Raw genomic sequence first — 17,423 nt, 5'->3', positions numbered from 1 at the left:
CTCCTCAGAGATTGATGCTCTTGTTGTAGATAGGATCTGCTTAAATGCTTGAGAAAGACACTCTGAGGTCCTGAGCATGAAAGGATGGAGAAACGTGGGTGTGTGTGGAGGGGGGGTGTTAAACTCTAGCAAAGCTGGCTAAAGCTTAAGAGATGGTTGGTGGCATAGCCATATGAAATCTGCTCTCAGCTTGAACTAAATGGCACCAGGCATGGACAATAAATATTAACTAAGTGCTAGAGAAGATTTGGAAGCAAAAGAAAAAGGGGAAGCCAATATGTTCTTTTCAGAGTAATGGCCTAGGGATCATAGGGAGTGGACACTCCTCCGCTTGAAGTTCTTGCTGACCAATTGCGTGACCTTAAGCACTGGCTAATGCCTACCTGGATTTCCTTTGCATGTGGCACAGAATCGGTCTCATTCACTGTTTGAAAGCTATGATTTTTGGAACCTGTCCTAGAAAAGAGGAGAAAAGACGTAAGAAACAAGAACTGAATTGCCTTTAATAGCCATCTTTGTGAGGTCCTAGAATCAGATCACAAAACACCATCAAAGAGCCCAGATCATTCTCTTTCTCTTAAAGATGTGCTCATTTATTTATTTATTTATTTATTTATTTATTTATTTATTTACTTACTTACTTACTTACTTATTTTATGTATATGAGTACACTGTTGCTCTCCAGACACACCAGAAGAGGGCATTACTGATGGTCGTGAGCTGACAAGTGGTTGACAGGAATTGAACTCAGTTAGTAGTTAGTGCTCTTAACTCCTGAGCCATGTCCAGATCATTCTTAAGAAACCTAAGTCACCTGATGTAAAGTGTGAGGCTCAAAAGCAATGAGAACAAATGGCCACCTTTCCCATTTTGGACTCATTCTGGGTATATTATCATAGAGCCAAGTAGCAGCCTAGAGCAGATACTCTCTCTTCCTCTCCCCCTCCCTCCCTCTCCATCCCCCTTCCCTCTTCCTTCCCCCCTCACATGCATGCACACACACACAACACATGTACACACACACACATGCACACACACACACCACACACATTTGCTTAAAGCCGTTCAGATGCATAAGCCAGTGACACTGCATTAAGCTTCCACATAACATTTTAAATTTGGTTTATAAAATAGCTTCCCCAGCTATAAAGAAAAGTAATGGGTCTGAGGAAAGCAGAGGGTGGGCTGCCTTTGCTCCTAACAAACCTAGATTCCAACCAGAAAAACACAGGCTTTAACATCACAGTCCTGCTAGAAGGATTTGGAAGGACTCCATTTGGATAAGAGGAAATTGGTACCATGGATTTACGCACCTCATCAGACAGCCAACAGGTATGAGCAATGGAAGGCAATTAGGCTGAATGGATGTAAGTATTTCTTCCTGGATGCTGGAAGCCTAACAACAACCACAGAAAGAAACTCCTGTCGTCCAGAAGATTCATAATCAACTGGCATCCTACAACCAACCAGTTACAGCGGAGGAATGTGGTGTACCCGGAAGGCTATTCCCAGAGGACAGAATCCCAAAGTGTAACCAGGTCCAGGAAAGCCAATAAAGTCCCAGGCACATCATCAGTGTGACCATTTTGTTTCTGAAATTCCAGACACTTGATCCATCACCTCCGTGAAGCCTTGGTCCAGCCCAGCTGGGTTAATTTGCATTGTTCTCATACTCCGTCCCCCTAAGACATAATGAGCTATGGAAGGCAACCCAGAAAATAAAGAGAAAAGAAAAATAGTGGAAGAGAGCAAAACACAGAAAAATGAAGGCCAACATTGAGCACCCCACAAAGGGTTAGAGATAACTAAGGTGATAAAGGATTTTTAAATTAGGAATCTGTAGAAAGGGCATTGTCATTATCTGTAAATTAGTCATAACATTACAAAGGAGAAAGCAAGGTAGCCAAGGTCTCTCTGTGATTGCTCTTTACTTTCTTCCCACTTATGGCAGCTTAAGGGAAATCATTTAGGAGCTAACAAAAATCATATCCTATGGAATGAAGTCATAGACTTAAATGATATGTCATGATTATGATTATTTATAGGAAATGTATTCAGCTGCAGCAATGGCTCAGCAATCAAAAGCATTGATTGCTCTTACAGAGGACCACGTTTGATTCCCAGCACCCATGTGATGGCTCACAAAACTATGGGAATCCCTCTTCTTGCCTCCTTGGATATCAGGAATGCATGCGGTATACAGTTGTACAAACAGGCAAAACATCCACACACATAAAAAATCAGACACATAGTAAAGAATGATGAGACTTGGTTTAAGGAAAGCATAGCTCTTCACATACCTTTGACCAAACAGCTATCAATTTCCTATGGAGAAAATCCATGTTTTTAGACCAGAGATGCATTCTAAAGAACATAGCCCAAGCAACATTTCCCCATTGCTATGCAGTTGCCTGGAGTCCAGGATCATATCTTGCACTGGGCTTACAACTGATGGTCATACTAGCATACCATCTTATATGTTTTCTGTAGTTATTAATATTTGCCTAGTCAGATCTCACTGTGTTGACTTTCTGGAAGGGCTAGTAAGTATGTTCTCCCTCCAAGTCTACTCGACACTAGCATTACTCTCCTGGATACATTGGATCTGTCCCCAAGACTCATTCCATTTCTTGGCATCTGAAAAATGTTCTTCCTATAAAACATAACATAAAAGTCCTTGAAAGATTTCATCTATTTGTTTTCCCAAGATTTGGATTTAATAAACCTTTTACAAAAGGTACACAATTTGACTACCAATAGGATAAGGTCAGGGCATTTATGATCCCAGAAAACAGTCAGGGCTAATGAGCTTCAGAACAAATCCCAGAGTTTAAGTGTCCGAATGAAACATCAGCTAACCAACAATTTCCACCAGGCATAAAAATGCCCAATGAAACTGAAAATTGTATGTGCTAATTAAAAAGATATTTTTGAAAATGTTGCTATTTTTTTCAAGTTTCATTTAAACTCATCTGTTTCTGTGGTGTCTGGACTATCAAAACACATGCCCATGTGTTAAACTACACTCCAAGAAGAAATACAATGAAAATATTCTGAATGTCTGTCCTCCATACTCCTTCTGGAAGAACTTCAAAGTGGAGACTTCAGCTCCTTAAATACGGCTCATAGAGAAGGAAGGCAAGAGTTTGGTGCAAAACAATGAGCTAAGAGAGCTTCTAGTAGAAGAAGGCTGTGTGAAAATTTCTAGAGTATTGCTAGAGAAGCCAAGGAGATGTGGCTCATACCTGACAACTACAAAACCAAAATAAAATAGATAATTCCACATCCTTCCAGAATTTGAGAGACTTGCCCATCACAGAGTTTGTGTAAGTGAAGAACAAGACAGGAAGTGACCTTCCAATGGGCTGTGATAAAAAAACAAACACCCCCCCAAAAAACAAATACTAAAAACACACAAACAAACAAAAAACCAAAAAATGACATGTGCCTTAATTACAAGGTCAAAGGACCCAAATCTTGGCATACTGCAAAAGCTATAGAAATATTTGATAGTAAATAAAAAACAAAGAAGTTGTGGCCCAAAGCCCAAGTGAATATGAGCTCACCAAGTGCATTTTGAGCAATCTTATCTACAGGGATTTCTCCATTCATGGGTATAATGATCTTGAGAAAAACTAATGAGAAAAGACCTTGCTCACTTGCAGCCAAAGTCAGATGAATTGAAAGCATGCTCTGTTATTTGGCTAAAAAGGTCATTAAAATAAAAACAGAATGTGTGGTCTCTGCCGACATGAAGATCATAACCCAAGAAAGTATGAGAATTAGGCATGTACCTAAAGTTAAGCATGTACCCAAGAGATGCCATTGACCCATGCAAGATACCCCCAAATGATGAACAGGATGGGTCATAAGCAATGAGTCAGAATCTTGACACTAGACAAGGCAGAGAAGACATCACTAGGAAGGGCTTTGAATAGGAGATAGGAGTGGTGAGTGGACCAGTATCCAGACTCTCGGAAAGTTGAAAGAGTGAATGTAGACACCCTCATCAGAAGAGGAGAGCAACTTGAGCAGCTACTGTGGAGAATCACCTTTTGGCCACAGTAAGGCATTTTTCAATGACTGGGAAATTCGATGGCCAGGCTAATCCTTGTAGAGGACAACTTGAATCTATGAATGGTATGAAACCCTGAAAGACAGGCTTCCAGTCATGAGCCATTCTCTGGGAAATGGTCCATTCATGTCTATGGTTGTTCTTGGCTCATGGTAGTTGTCAACTCTCCTCAGAAATATTCCCATTACATTCAGTCTTGCGGGACCTTTTATATATGTGTGTGTTGTGGTGTAGATATGTTTATGTGTGTGGACATGTGTACATGTACATGCCAGAGGTCAACTTCTGTCTCTTCAGTCACTGGCTACCTCATCTACGGAGATAAGATCTCTCATTGTCTCTTGTCCTTCCTGATGAACTAGACTGGCTGCCCAGTAAACTTCAAGAATCCACTTGTCTCTACCTCCCCAACACTAAGGTGGGTATATGGACTACCACACTCAGCTTGTTACATGGGTTCTGAAAAATAAAATCAAACCCAGGTTTTTGTGCTTACATGGCATCAGAGTTAGCATTAGCTGTCAATTTGACACAACCTTAAAGTCATCTGGGAAGAGTCCACTCAAGAGTTTTCTCAGTTAGATAAATTGTGGTTATGTCTATTAGGCAATTTCTTAATTGAGATTTGATATAGACATTCCAGGTCACTCAGCTCAATGCTGTCTCTGAGGAGGAGGTCCACAAGTGTCTAAGAAAGCGAGTTTCTTCATAGCCTCTGCTTCAGTTCCTGCCTCTAGGTTCCTGCCTTGAGTTCTTGCCTTGCCTTCTGTCAAAGATGGACTTTAAATTGTAAGATATAAGGAGCAAACTAGTCAACATGTCAACCACTTACCAACTAAACCATCTCCTCAGCCCCTATTGGACATTTTTTTCTTTGTTGTGGATACCCACAAACATTCAACCAGACCTTTAAATCAGAGTAGCTTTGAGAAATTATCATACTCAATTTAGTAACCAGAGCAGAATTAAAAACAAAACAAACAAAAACCAAAACAAAACAAATTCTTAAGAGCAAACCCTCCCATGCTGGTACTTGGGGAACTCAGAAAATACTGGTACAAACATGGCCCCAACCACTACAGATGTGGGCAGTATTTATGCCTCAGAAGATCCTGTCTTTCTCTGAGCTGACTTCTATTTCAACCACCTCTTGGTTGAAATTTCTGTCTCCTCCAAATTCACAAGATAGATGCCCCCATGCCTTTGTGGGGCTGGTTTTCTGACTATGTGATGATACCAATTAGGTCCTCCGGGTCTTTCCTCTCCAAATCAACTTCTCCATTTTCGTCATAGAGAGCTCCATGGAGCCAGCCTGCTTTAGTGGGTGAAGCTGTATGCCATCATCTCTTTGCTGATGCCCTACTAAAGATGGGCTTCAGGATTCATCCTCTGATACACTCTCCAAACGAAGAGACACAAATACCTGAACATTTGTGTGCCTAAAATGCTACTCTGCGGGTATACTATATCCCCACAGTAGCCAAGGTCAGGTGGCCACTTTCCAATGAAACTGATCATTTTCTCCATGCAAGTCTACTACAGCTCCTGCTGGGTGCTCTGAGGGGCCTTTCATCCCACACAACTTCAGATCCCAGGCACTGTCCCAGGGAAGAACTTTGTCAACATTTGCTGACAGCCTTTGCAGCTAACCTCGCTGGCTACTCTAAATCACAGCCATCACACTGCAAGCCCACTTCCTCCAGCTTGGTCCCCAGTGCCTCCAGTGAACAAGAACAGCTGGTTCCTCATTCTCTATACCATAATCCTGAAAATCCCCAAGAACCTTCATTAAATCACAATTTCTCTCACATCACCATACCCTCAAGCTTTAGGGAATGCTCAGCTATAAAACAACCACTCAACCCTCAAAAGAAGAGGGTCGTAATATTTTTTTAAATCAGAAAAATACTAGGGTGCATGCTTAAGAAACATAAATATGAAAATATGAATTCTGAAAGTTTTTGAGACACACACACGCGCACGCATATATATATATATATATATATATATATATATATATATATATATATATATATATATCCATGTAAGTATATAGATTTTTCTTTAAGAACCGAGATGAAATATGAGTATCTGTTTTTAAAGTATTTATTTATTCATTTAATGTATCTCTTGTCTTCAGACACCGTCTTTTGTCACCATCAGATCCCATTACAGATGGTTGTGAGCCACCATGTGGTTGCTGGGAATTGAACTCAGGACATCTGGAAGAGCAGCCAGTGCTCTAACCACTGAGAAATCTCTCCAGTCCATGGGTGTCTTTATTATTGTGGGTTGTGGTAGAAAAACTGGGTAACCACATTTTTTTGTTTGTTCGTTTGATTGATTGTTTAAGTCCAAAGTTGTGCCTATATGCTAGAAAAAGTACTAGGTCAAGACAGACACCACATCTCGCTCAGGATGGTAGCTCTGCATTTAGCTCAGTGCTTATATAAAGTAGGTGTCTAAAAAGTAATTGCTACATTAATGAATACCAGCCCCATGCTGGATGACTTCGAAGAGTCAGTTTCCTCTTGAGCTCGATGCTTCCTGATAACCTTTGCATCTCCTTAAGTCCTATCCTAAGAATCTAAAACCATCTCTGGGTCCAAGAAAATGCCTACGCAATGGCCAAGATTGGCTCTGATAAATTCACTTCCCCCAGAATTCACACTGTGCAAATAATCACCTCTGGATAGGAAGTGAGAGGCTAAGCCTGTGTGGAAAATGAGCTCAGGAAAGAATGAAGCAAATCCTGCCCAGTGTGTGTCAGGCCGTGGTCTGAACTAGATGAATGAAAGCCCCACACGGCACTTGTGTTTACAGTGAGCTTACAGAAGATTTCCCTCAAGGTAGGGAAAGGGGATCGGGTTAAACAAATTATTTAGTTTTTCCAGACTCAAGCCAGCGACAGAAGAATGACGGCTGAGGAATGATCTTCCCAGTTTCAGCTCAGACCCCGCCCACCTCCATCACTTCCTACCCATCATCCTTTGCTACCAGATGTGTTTCTTCCATCAGGGAAGCAGAAGAGGAATCCCAGGCACTACCTGAGTACCTCTGAAACTCTGGATCGCTTCCTGTGGACGAGTTGTATCTGCTTTGCTTGCAGAGTTGTGACTTCCAACTTTGAGGTAGTAAGGAAATGGTTAGAAAGGAATGGTAGGTCCTGCCATCTGGATGGAGAAACTGAAGCAAAAGCTTGGAACTAGAATCTCATCATCTTTGCTGCTATCATGCAGCCTCTCACTGGGGCATCTCTTCACAGAGCTTCACAGAGCAGTCTGCAGCTCACCCTTAAGAAACCCGAGGTTTCCGTAAAACAACACACAAAATCCTCCCTAGTGCTGAGTCTGCACAACCCCAAAAAATCTAGTTTAAATTAGCATTTTGCTGAATGGATTCAATGAATTGCACGTTACATGGGCATATTTGACTTTGGTATGAAAACAAATTAATTTTAACGACAGCCTGGGGAATGTGAATAAGATTTTGCTTAGTTTTTATGACTGGATTTTTTTCCCTTCTGTCCATCTATGGTCGTTACCGGTTTCTCTGTAGTCTCCAAAGATATTTTTAAGAATTGTAGTAATAGGATGTATGTAATTTATTGGCAGAATTCTTCCATCAACCTGCCAGTCATTTCTGATTCCAAATTAAATGGGCCCAACCCAGGTCTGGGATGCATTCGTCTTGAATGACTGTGGATCATTTATTTCAGAAATGATGGATTGACAAAAACGTGCTTTGCATGTGAGAAATGAAATCCCACAGCGCCTCCTGTTCCTGGATGCCTCGAGGGCTTCGTTTGTCCATTTACCCTCCATGTTGATGTCTTCTCTCTTCCTTAAAAGTACCCAGACGATCCAAAAGCAGACAAGAAAGTGTCCAGCCACCAACTCTGTGAAGAGACACCATGACCACAGGAACTCTTATAAAGGAAAATCTTTAACTGGGACGGGCTTATTACAGAGGTTTTGCCATTATCGTCATGGGAAGGACAGCACACACCGGGAAGCATGGAAGCTTTGCAGACAGACAAGGAGCCGGAGTTCTACATCTTAACCGGCAGGCAGCAGGAGTCTGTGTTCCACACTGGGTGTAGCTTGAGCATAGATAACCTAAAAGCCTACCTACCTCCACAGGGCCACACCTAACAAGACCACACCTACCCAAACAAGGCCACACCCACCCAACAAAACCACACCTACTCCAACAAGGCCACACCTATTCCAATAAGGCCTATGGGCCAAGCATTGAAACACATAAGTCTATAGGGCCATTTCTATCCTGACCACCAGAGTTATGCCGGCCCACACTAACAGAGGCTAAGAGAGAAACAATCTCATTCACAACTGGCATTTTTAGCATCCTAGGAAAAGAATGAGAAGAAGTATTTACATTACATTTTGCCACCTGGAGTCACCTGACACAGCTGATGCTGCCCAGGAGGTAGATAATCCTCATTCTGTTGCTATGTGCTGCTAATCCTCACAGGAAATGATTTTCTCTATCTTTGAGTTTCCTGGGGTTCACATCACTAAGCGTGTGCCCACATCCAAATTTTTTTTTCAGGACTCCATTAGAAAAGCCAAACCTCTACTCATGATACAGCGAGTAGCCCACATTTTGTAATTAGACCTTCTTGGGTCATGTAGGTATCCTAGGTGGGGCAAGCAGTTGGAGAGAAGAGGCAATATGACAAGGAGGCCATAGTCAAGCAGAAGTATGTACATCTCCCTCTAGCCTGCGTGTTAATGATATGATCCAGCTCTTTGCCTCACAAGGCCCTAGGCTTTAGAGAATGGGGTGTTTACTGGATCTAGGGGAGCTGCAGAATGGGAGGAGCTAACCGATTGACAACAATGTGTCTGAGCACCAACAGTGTCTACCCAGACATTGTGAACAAAGCTGGTGTGTTGCCTATGACAATTCTCATGTTGTTCATTGTTTTAAGATTTATTTTTAAATTGTGTGTGTGCGTGCGCTTGCATTTGCGAGTGGATCTGAGTGTGTATGGCTTTGTGGATATGTTCCTGTGAGGATGAGTGACATTGGATGGCTTGGAGCTTGAGTGACAGGCAGCTCCTGGGTGCTGGGAATTGAACCTGGATCCTCTGTAAGGGCAGCGAGTCCTCTTAAACACTGAGCCTTGTCTCCAGCCCCACCTATCCATCATTCCTATTGCCATTGACATTTAAGCTATTTGTAGAGATGTAATCTATTGTTATTTGTCTTCTAGTTTGCTATTTGTTGCTGTGATAAACACCATGACCAAAAGCAACTTGAAAAAGAAAAGGGTTTACTTGGTTTAAGGTTATAATCCATCACCAGTGGAAACCAGGAGAGAAGCTCAAGGCCAACACCTGGAGACAGGAACTAACGCAGAGACCATAGAGAAATGCTGCTTGTTAGATTTTTACTTAGGTTTGCTCAACCTACACTTTTATAACAGCTTAGGACCACTTGCGCAGGGGTAGTACTGTCTATAGTGTGCTGGGTCCTCCCACATAGTCAAGAAATTTCCCATGGACCTGTCCACAGGCTATGATGAAAACAATTCCTTCATTGAGGTTTCCTCTTCCCAAGTGACTCTAGTTTGTGTTGACTTAACAAAACTAACCAGCACAATCTTCATCATTATCTTCTTCATCATCATCATTTGTCCGAGCACACACATCTATGTTTTAGGTTCCCATAGAGACAGGGCATTAGATCCCCTGTTCCTGGAGTTACAAAAGGTTGGTGAGCTGCTGGGCCTGGGAACTGGGAATGAACATGTGTTCAGATCCTCAACATGTGAGCACCTCTTCAGCCCCTCCAGAAGATGTGTGGGGGGGGGGATGGAGGGAGGGAGACCAGGGCTGTGCCCATCTGCTGCCACCATGTTTTCCAGCCATAACGGTCATGGGCTAAGTGTCTGAAACTTAAGCTCCGAGTCAAATGCTTCCTTCTGTAATTGTCTCAGTTGTGGTATCTTCACAGCAGCAGAAACTGAAGTAAGATAGTGATCATTTAAAAACACGGGAATAATTAGAGATAGGTGAGGGGAGATGGCTAAAGCACTTGCCACCAAGCCTGGTGACCTGGGTTTCATCCCTAAAATTCACTCTCGGGAAGGAGAGACACAACTTCAGAAAGTTGTCTTCTGACCTCTATATGTGTGCCATAGTTTTTGCATGAGTGTGAGCACACACACACACACACACACACACACACGCACATTCACACACAGAGAAAGTCAGAGATAGAGAGAAAGAGAGAAAGAGATAGAGAGAATCACACAATTAGGAAGTGAGAACACAGCTTCATTGGTAGATTCTCTTGATGCTAGGTTATCAACAAGTAAAAACACTTATGGTGACACTCCTTTAATCCCAGCACTTGACAGTGTAGATCCAGAGATTAAGATCACTCTCAGCTATGTAGTAAGTTCAAGGACAACCTGAGCAACAGGATAATCTTTCAAAACAAATGAACGAAACAAAGAGTCGGGAGGTGTTAAATGGCTCAGCTGGCAGTATGTTTAGTAGCCTCAGAAACATGAAGACCTGAGTTCAAGTCTTAGAACAAATATTAAAAAGCTGAGCATGTCAGCACACAATTATAATCCCAATTCTCAAAATAGGAAAAAAGCTGGGCCTCCTGGGTATCATTTCATTGGGCAGCAAGCCTATCCTGACTAGCAAGCTCTAGGCTAATGCTAAACCTTATCTCAAAAGTAGAAAGACCTTCAAAGTTGTTCTTCAGCTTCCACATGAACAAGCACAGTGGTGCATGCAGACCTGTATACACGTGTGTGCGTGTACTCACATGAACCCGAGCACACCCCTTCACATATAAAGACATAAAACAAATTTAGACGTGAGCAGCTTTTCCTACTATTTGAAGAAGCTGAGTCAGCTGGTGGATCTTTCTGCTTACAGACTAGAACCAACTAGAGAGAGATAAACAGTGTGAAATAACCAGGTCCAAAAAGGGGGGGGGATCAATTTTTCCTGCTGTATTGCCATGGAATATTAATTTTATATTCAAGATTTTTAAAATGTGTATCTAACAGCCAGGACCCTGCAATCTTCCTTGAAAAGATTTGTGAAGACTCAGAAGCAAAGCAGTGCTTCTAAACTATTTTCTAGGAGCTTGGAGCGATGAGTCCACAGTTAAGAGTGCCCACTGCTCTTCCAGAGAACCCACTTGGGAGAGTCCTCCCAATTGCCCATAACCCCAGCATTAAGGTTCTTGATGCCATATTCTGGTTTCTGCAGGCACTTAACACATGAGGAATGTACACATGCTCACCTGCTCACACACATGTGTGCGCACACACACACAATTAATAAAAAAAGAGCCATGCCATAAAATCTTGCTAAAAAATAAAATTGCAATTCTTTTAAGATGAATTTGGAGCATTTATGATCAACACACCATATTATTTTGGTCAATTTCATTTCTCAGAGAAAAGGCAAAGTAGTCAAATTTAGGATGGTGCAGATGTCTACGAAACAGTAGAGCAATCAAACTGATAATTTAATGTCACATAGATACCCCGAGGGGAAATTAAGAAAATTGTCCAGTTTGCAAAAATTATATGAACATAGGTTTATTAGAAAGCCCATGAGAGGAAAAACACAACAGCCTTTGTTAACTTTCTCCCCCACTGAATTTGAAGGCTGATGGAGAATCTTGGATGAGTAGAGAAATAACTATTAAAAATTGGATTCCTGTCCACACAATACCGAAACATCTAGTAAGTCTGGTTTGGTTTTTTTTTTTTTTTTTAATGTTAACCCAGATGTTTGGCACCACATAGACAAAACACCCAGATGACTGGCTGAATTTGCAAAGACATGCTGACATGCACCAGATGTTCCAGCTTCTTAGGACTGCAAAGCTCAGAGGTCCCTGGGGACAGTAGGAGAGAGCAGATGTCCCCAAAGGACCTTTACCACCTGCACATCATCCGTGGAAACTTCAGTGGGTGTGCAACACAGTAGGGTTTAAATTAAAAATGCTGATGACCGTGGAAGGAAAATGTAGCAAAAAGTACAAGGAAGACATAATGTGATATTTATTTGAAATCCATGTTTTGGGAAGTGGCTGACTCACATCTATCTAGAGGTCTGTGGCTGTGTTTCCAGCTATTGCCCCAGAAGACTTTCTCCTTCCACCCGACCTCTGGGTTACCCTGGCGGAACGTGGGGTGCTGTTTTTTTTTTTAAATGGGCAATAATTAATGCTGAAATCTCAATTTGCTCTTAGTCCATCACTCCCCCTTTCATTGTTCCAGTCTGTATCCGTTGCTTACTGTTTTCCCGGGCTTGGAATATGCCTCAGTGCTTGCTTTACAAGCAGGAAGACTCAAGCTCATTCTCAAAGCCTATGTTAAAACACAGAAGCGGTAGTTATGGGGAGGAAGAGACAGGAAGATCTCTAGGATTCATTTGGTCCCGCTCAGCCTAAGTCTGTTCTGGAGCTCCAGGCCCGGGATGAGACCCTGTTTCAAAAAAGGCAGAAGAAAATTGAAGAATGGCAAGTCCTCTGACCTCTACAAGGGTATATGCATCTGCACACCTATATGTATGCAAATATGCACATGCATGTATGTACCTGTACACACACACACACAGGGGAGGGGGAATAGAGAGCCATACCATCATGCCCAGGTTTTCCTACCATAGCCCAAGAGATGACCCCTCTGGCAGCAAAGACTGTAAAAGCTAGGGAAGGGACAGCCAGGGCAGGACATTGCCAACATCCAGGAATCCAGCTCAGTGAGGCTGACACTCAGCAAATGTCTGGGTAGCACTTAGGAGGATGTTAAGAGCCACAGAACCCAAAGTCCTCTCTAGCCAATTTGTCTAAAATGGTGGCTTCTCCAGGAGCTGGGGGCAGAGGATAGGGAAGCATTTCCCCAGTACCCTGGTGTGATTACTAAATGCCCACTGCACTTAGCAAACAGCTGTGGCCCCCGTCAGAAAGTCCTGATGTGTTTCATCTGTTATGTAATACCATCTTTCAGAGAGTGTTGTGTTTAGTTTTTTATTTGAAAAGTCATTAAAATATTTCCTTTGTGTCCAGATTTTCTGAGGCCTTCTGGTGCTGCTTTTTAAACCTTGCCTCCCACCAGGACAGACTTCAAAACAGCATCCCTGTCCCGCTGGCTGCTGGAATCGGATTTGTCTTTTCTTTTTTCTTTTTTTCTTTTAATTATTTTATTTATTTACATCCCAAATGTTGCCCCTCCTCCCAGTTCCCATCCCATTCCCCTTCCCAGTCACTCCACCCTCCACCCCCTTCCTTCCACCCCCCCACCACACCCCGCACCAACCCACCACTGCCACCCCATCACCGCCCACAGCTACCCAGACATCCCCCTTCTATAGGCCATCAAGTCTCCACTGGGCTAGAGGCATCCTCCCCGCTGTGGCCAGAGGAGGCAGAGCATTTCACTTTCGGGAGAGAGGGCTCAGGGCCAATGTCTGCTCTTTGGATGGTTGGTGGCTTAGTCTCTGGGGCAGGGGGGGGTGTTGGGGGGCGCAGGATAGCTAAAACAATTCAGGGGAAGAGTTTCTTAGCACGTGTTGCTCCCGGGGACACAGAGAACTCAGTGAATCCCACTGACTGAAGCGGAACCGGAAAAAATATGGACCTGCAATTCACCATCTCCCTCATGATGTCATCCCCAGCGGTCGCTGGTGGAAGCAGAGGCTTATGCCGGCTCCGAAACAGAATTATTAGCCACCCTCACACCCCGAACCCCAAGGCACAGTGATGATTCCCAATTAAACCCATTTCAGAGGCTGACAGAGGTGGACTGGACAGTTCAAACACAAACAAATGAAGAGTATTATTTTCCCCCCTTTGGGGGGGGGAGTCCCTCCTTTTGTTTCTAACCCTTCCTCCATCTCTTAGCCACTGGCTTTATTTAAAAACTGTATTCTGCCCAGGCACTCAGAGCTGCTGGCGCCTGAAAGAAGCTGTGGAATAAGCATGTTTCTTACTGTTTCTTGGCAAAGCGACGGCCCAAGACCTGCTTCCAATTAGAGATCATGTGGCTTCAGTTTAGTATTATCATGAAAATGAAATTACCACTTTAGAAAAGTCAAGTTATTTTGGAGGTGAAAACTGCAGGTCAGAGCCCACCAAACTTCAGAAAAGAAAAGAAAAGAAAAAGTTTTGTTTTTTTGTTTTTGTTCTCTTAAGCAACGTCTTGTCAAATGATCAACATACATGGCTGATGGATAAATACCGAAGGATTATGATCTGTCCCATTCTTTGGCTGGCCTCCTCCATCCATGCTAAACATCAAGTTCATGCTCTTTGGGGTAAGGCATCCTACAGGCAGACTGAAGCTTACCTACCTGGCTTGCACAAAGAGTGGCAGCTTCCCAGATCCCTGATGTACTTGGGCCCTGGTCTCAGTCTTCTTCCCGGATGCTCACTGGTCTACCTTTGCCAGCTCATTCTTCTCCAGGGTTGGCATCCTCCCCTCTCCGTTCCCCAAATTCTTAGAATTGGAAGCAGTTTAGTCACGTAATTGGAAGGAGAAGGCCTGTTAACTACTTTCTGGCACACAAGTTTTGAGGATGGGTACATTTGTAGTCTTCTAAACCCCCTCTCTCCAGAGCGCTCACATGGAGTGCCTTTCCTCAGTGTGTTCTTCAAATCTAATGTTAAGCAGGCTTGGCCAACCCTGTATGTCAGCGCAGACCTGGGAGTGGCAGAGGGAGAGTTAACTCTGCATCCCAGCTTAGAATCTGGAGATAAATGGCTTTTCCTTTTATCCTTTTCCTTTTCCTCCATTCACTCATCAGCAACACTGGGGAGATAGAGACATCTACCTTGTTATTTTGCTGAGGATCAAATAAGGAGATCCGTGTACAAAACAAAACTACTGTTGTTTCAGCATCCCCCCCCCCCTCGGAATATGTTCAATAGGAGCCGAATACAGTTGTTTCCTTTACAGAGTGCTCATGTGAAAACATGGGTTTGTTTAGAGAAAATGGCTGGTGTCAGCTTTCTGGATCCTTCTCTGTTATTATGAAATTCCAGGAACTGGAATAAGATTGCAAGGGAGTGGGAGACGGGATGAGTGGGTTTTCACAAAGCAACTAGAATCAGCAAGCTTGGTAGGAACCCAGGTCTGGAGTACATTTGGGGCAATGAAGGGGACCCAGGAACGTTACACACAGGATATGCTTGTAGATGGGGGGCTACCTTGTTGGAGACAACCAGGATGCAGCTTCTCTCAGAGGTCTGCCAGCAAGTGCTCAGGACATTCTGAAAAACCAGTCATGGCTTCCAGGCAACCTGGTAAGGAGGAACATCGCCAACAAAGTAGGGCTTCGAAGAACCAGAAAGATTACATTAGCTGGAGATGAAGAGATGACACTGGCTCCAAGCAACGAGCTTCTGCAAAGGTCCAAATGCAGACATTTTAAGACATGTCTGAGGCAGTGGGGCCACACAACTGAACTAAATATTTCCCTTTAGCGTGGGGATCATGAGTAGAGTCATTTGGAAGTCCCCTAGGAAACGTCTTGAATGCTCATCAGTGGAGTCTTAGTACAGAGAGCCCAAGCAGCCCAGCCACACCGACCCTTCCCATGAACTGCTTGAAGTACCATGCCTCTAGTAGGAGGACTCAGGGATTGGGCTATGGGAGATGAACAGGAGCTCTGGGCAACTATAGCCCATCAGGGAGGCGGCAGAGGAGAAAGCATGCAGGAGAGGGAGAACTTGGTCAAAATAATCCCATTTTTTCCTTCTCGATGTCTTCAAGAGCTATTATTCAGTGGCCTCTGTCTAAAACAAGGACAAAGCCAATAGTAACTTTCCTGGATACAACACAGCATTCGGTCTAACAGAAGGCAAGCTGGGCCGACAGGGGTGTATTACAAAAGAAAACAACAGTGTGTGGTCCTCTCACAAGTTCTCAGTTGACAGGTGACTTTGGGTGTAACGGGCTACTTACCCCCAAGCTTTTCACTGCAGGAACCCAAAGCTTCATCTACCCACAGAATCCAGAAAAAAAAAATGAGTTCAGAGGAGACAAGGGCTTTTCTGCAAGCCTCAAGGTGTGGAGCAGATGCTGGGCTTGGGAAGGGATGCCTGGGAGTTCTGACCATCAACACCTACTTGGAGGATGGAGTTTGAGCTGTCGTTTGCAGATGCCTATGTAAAATTATCCAGCTCCCATGACCTCAGTGGAACATGCCTTGGCTGGCGGGACAAAGCACCATTAGAAGAAAAGCAGCTGGCTCAGGACTTCACGAAAATCTGAAAAGATACCAGGGTTAGCCATGTCGCTCCAAGGCAGGAGAAGGTTATAGATATCAGGGCTCTGACTACAGCATCAAAGGCTTCTGCAGAAACACGGTTCATGGGAGTACAGCAAGGGAGGAGGGAGGAGCCATAGAAGGTAGCTACCTCCTCCCCACAGTCCAGGACCCAGAAAGCCCCAAGGGTAGGTCCCATGTCAACCTTCCATGACCCAGGAGACTCAGGCACAATTGGGAACTGTCAACTAAATGTCCCTTGAGGGAGAACTGGCCCAGGCCAAACCCACACCATTCCAGGTTCCCAGTCCAGCCCATGACTAAGTCTTAACCACCAGACTCTGGGTGTTCCTCAGAAAAGGAAACAATTTGACATTGCTGACAGGCAGCTCCTGTCTGTGGACTGCAGACACCAGAGAAAGGCAGACACAGGAACCAAAACATGTCTCCCACCATGGGGCCCAGGTGACTGCCCCTCACTCTCGCCTGCCACCAAGAACGACCATGGAAACATCAGGGACATGTGAATACATTCTTGCACCTCACATGTCGCTTAGATCATTGCAGTGTGAGCTTCTGAGGAACAGCGTAGCTCAGCTCTGCAGCTGGTGGCTGGGGCTGAAGATAGCGCTCATGGGAAGGAGGAACTCAAGGATGATGGGAACTTCATCTTTCTTCCCCTGTGTCCTTGCCTCTCCACTTATACATACTGCAAATATGCACAGGGAGATATAACACTCTAACCCCAACATAGCCTAACATAATGAATGCAACACAAAACTAATATATAACCAGTCCTGATTCACTAAGACTTATGCAGAAAAAGATGCCTCTAGAACCGCAGTCTCACCACAAGTTTCTAAGAAACTATGCATCCCACAGGTGGTTCAAAGATTCTGTGGTGGGGGTCAGCTCAGTTCTCAGAGCTCAGATCCGAGTCCCATGTATAATCAGCCCTCAGCAGGCTTCCGAGCTGTGCAAACAAGCACTGGTTCTAGAGCGTGAGTCCCATGAGACCAGGTCATGCCAGGATAACGGAGCTTCCCTAAACACCATAGGTGACTCTGCCTCCT

This window comes from Micromys minutus (assembly GCF_963924665.1).
Source record: "Micromys minutus genome assembly, chromosome: 5".
In the NCBI taxonomy this organism is placed as follows: domain Eukaryota; kingdom Metazoa; phylum Chordata; class Mammalia; order Rodentia; family Muridae; genus Micromys; species Micromys minutus.
The sequence above is the reverse complement of the archived record's forward strand: the minus strand, read 5'-3'. Positions refer to the sequence as shown.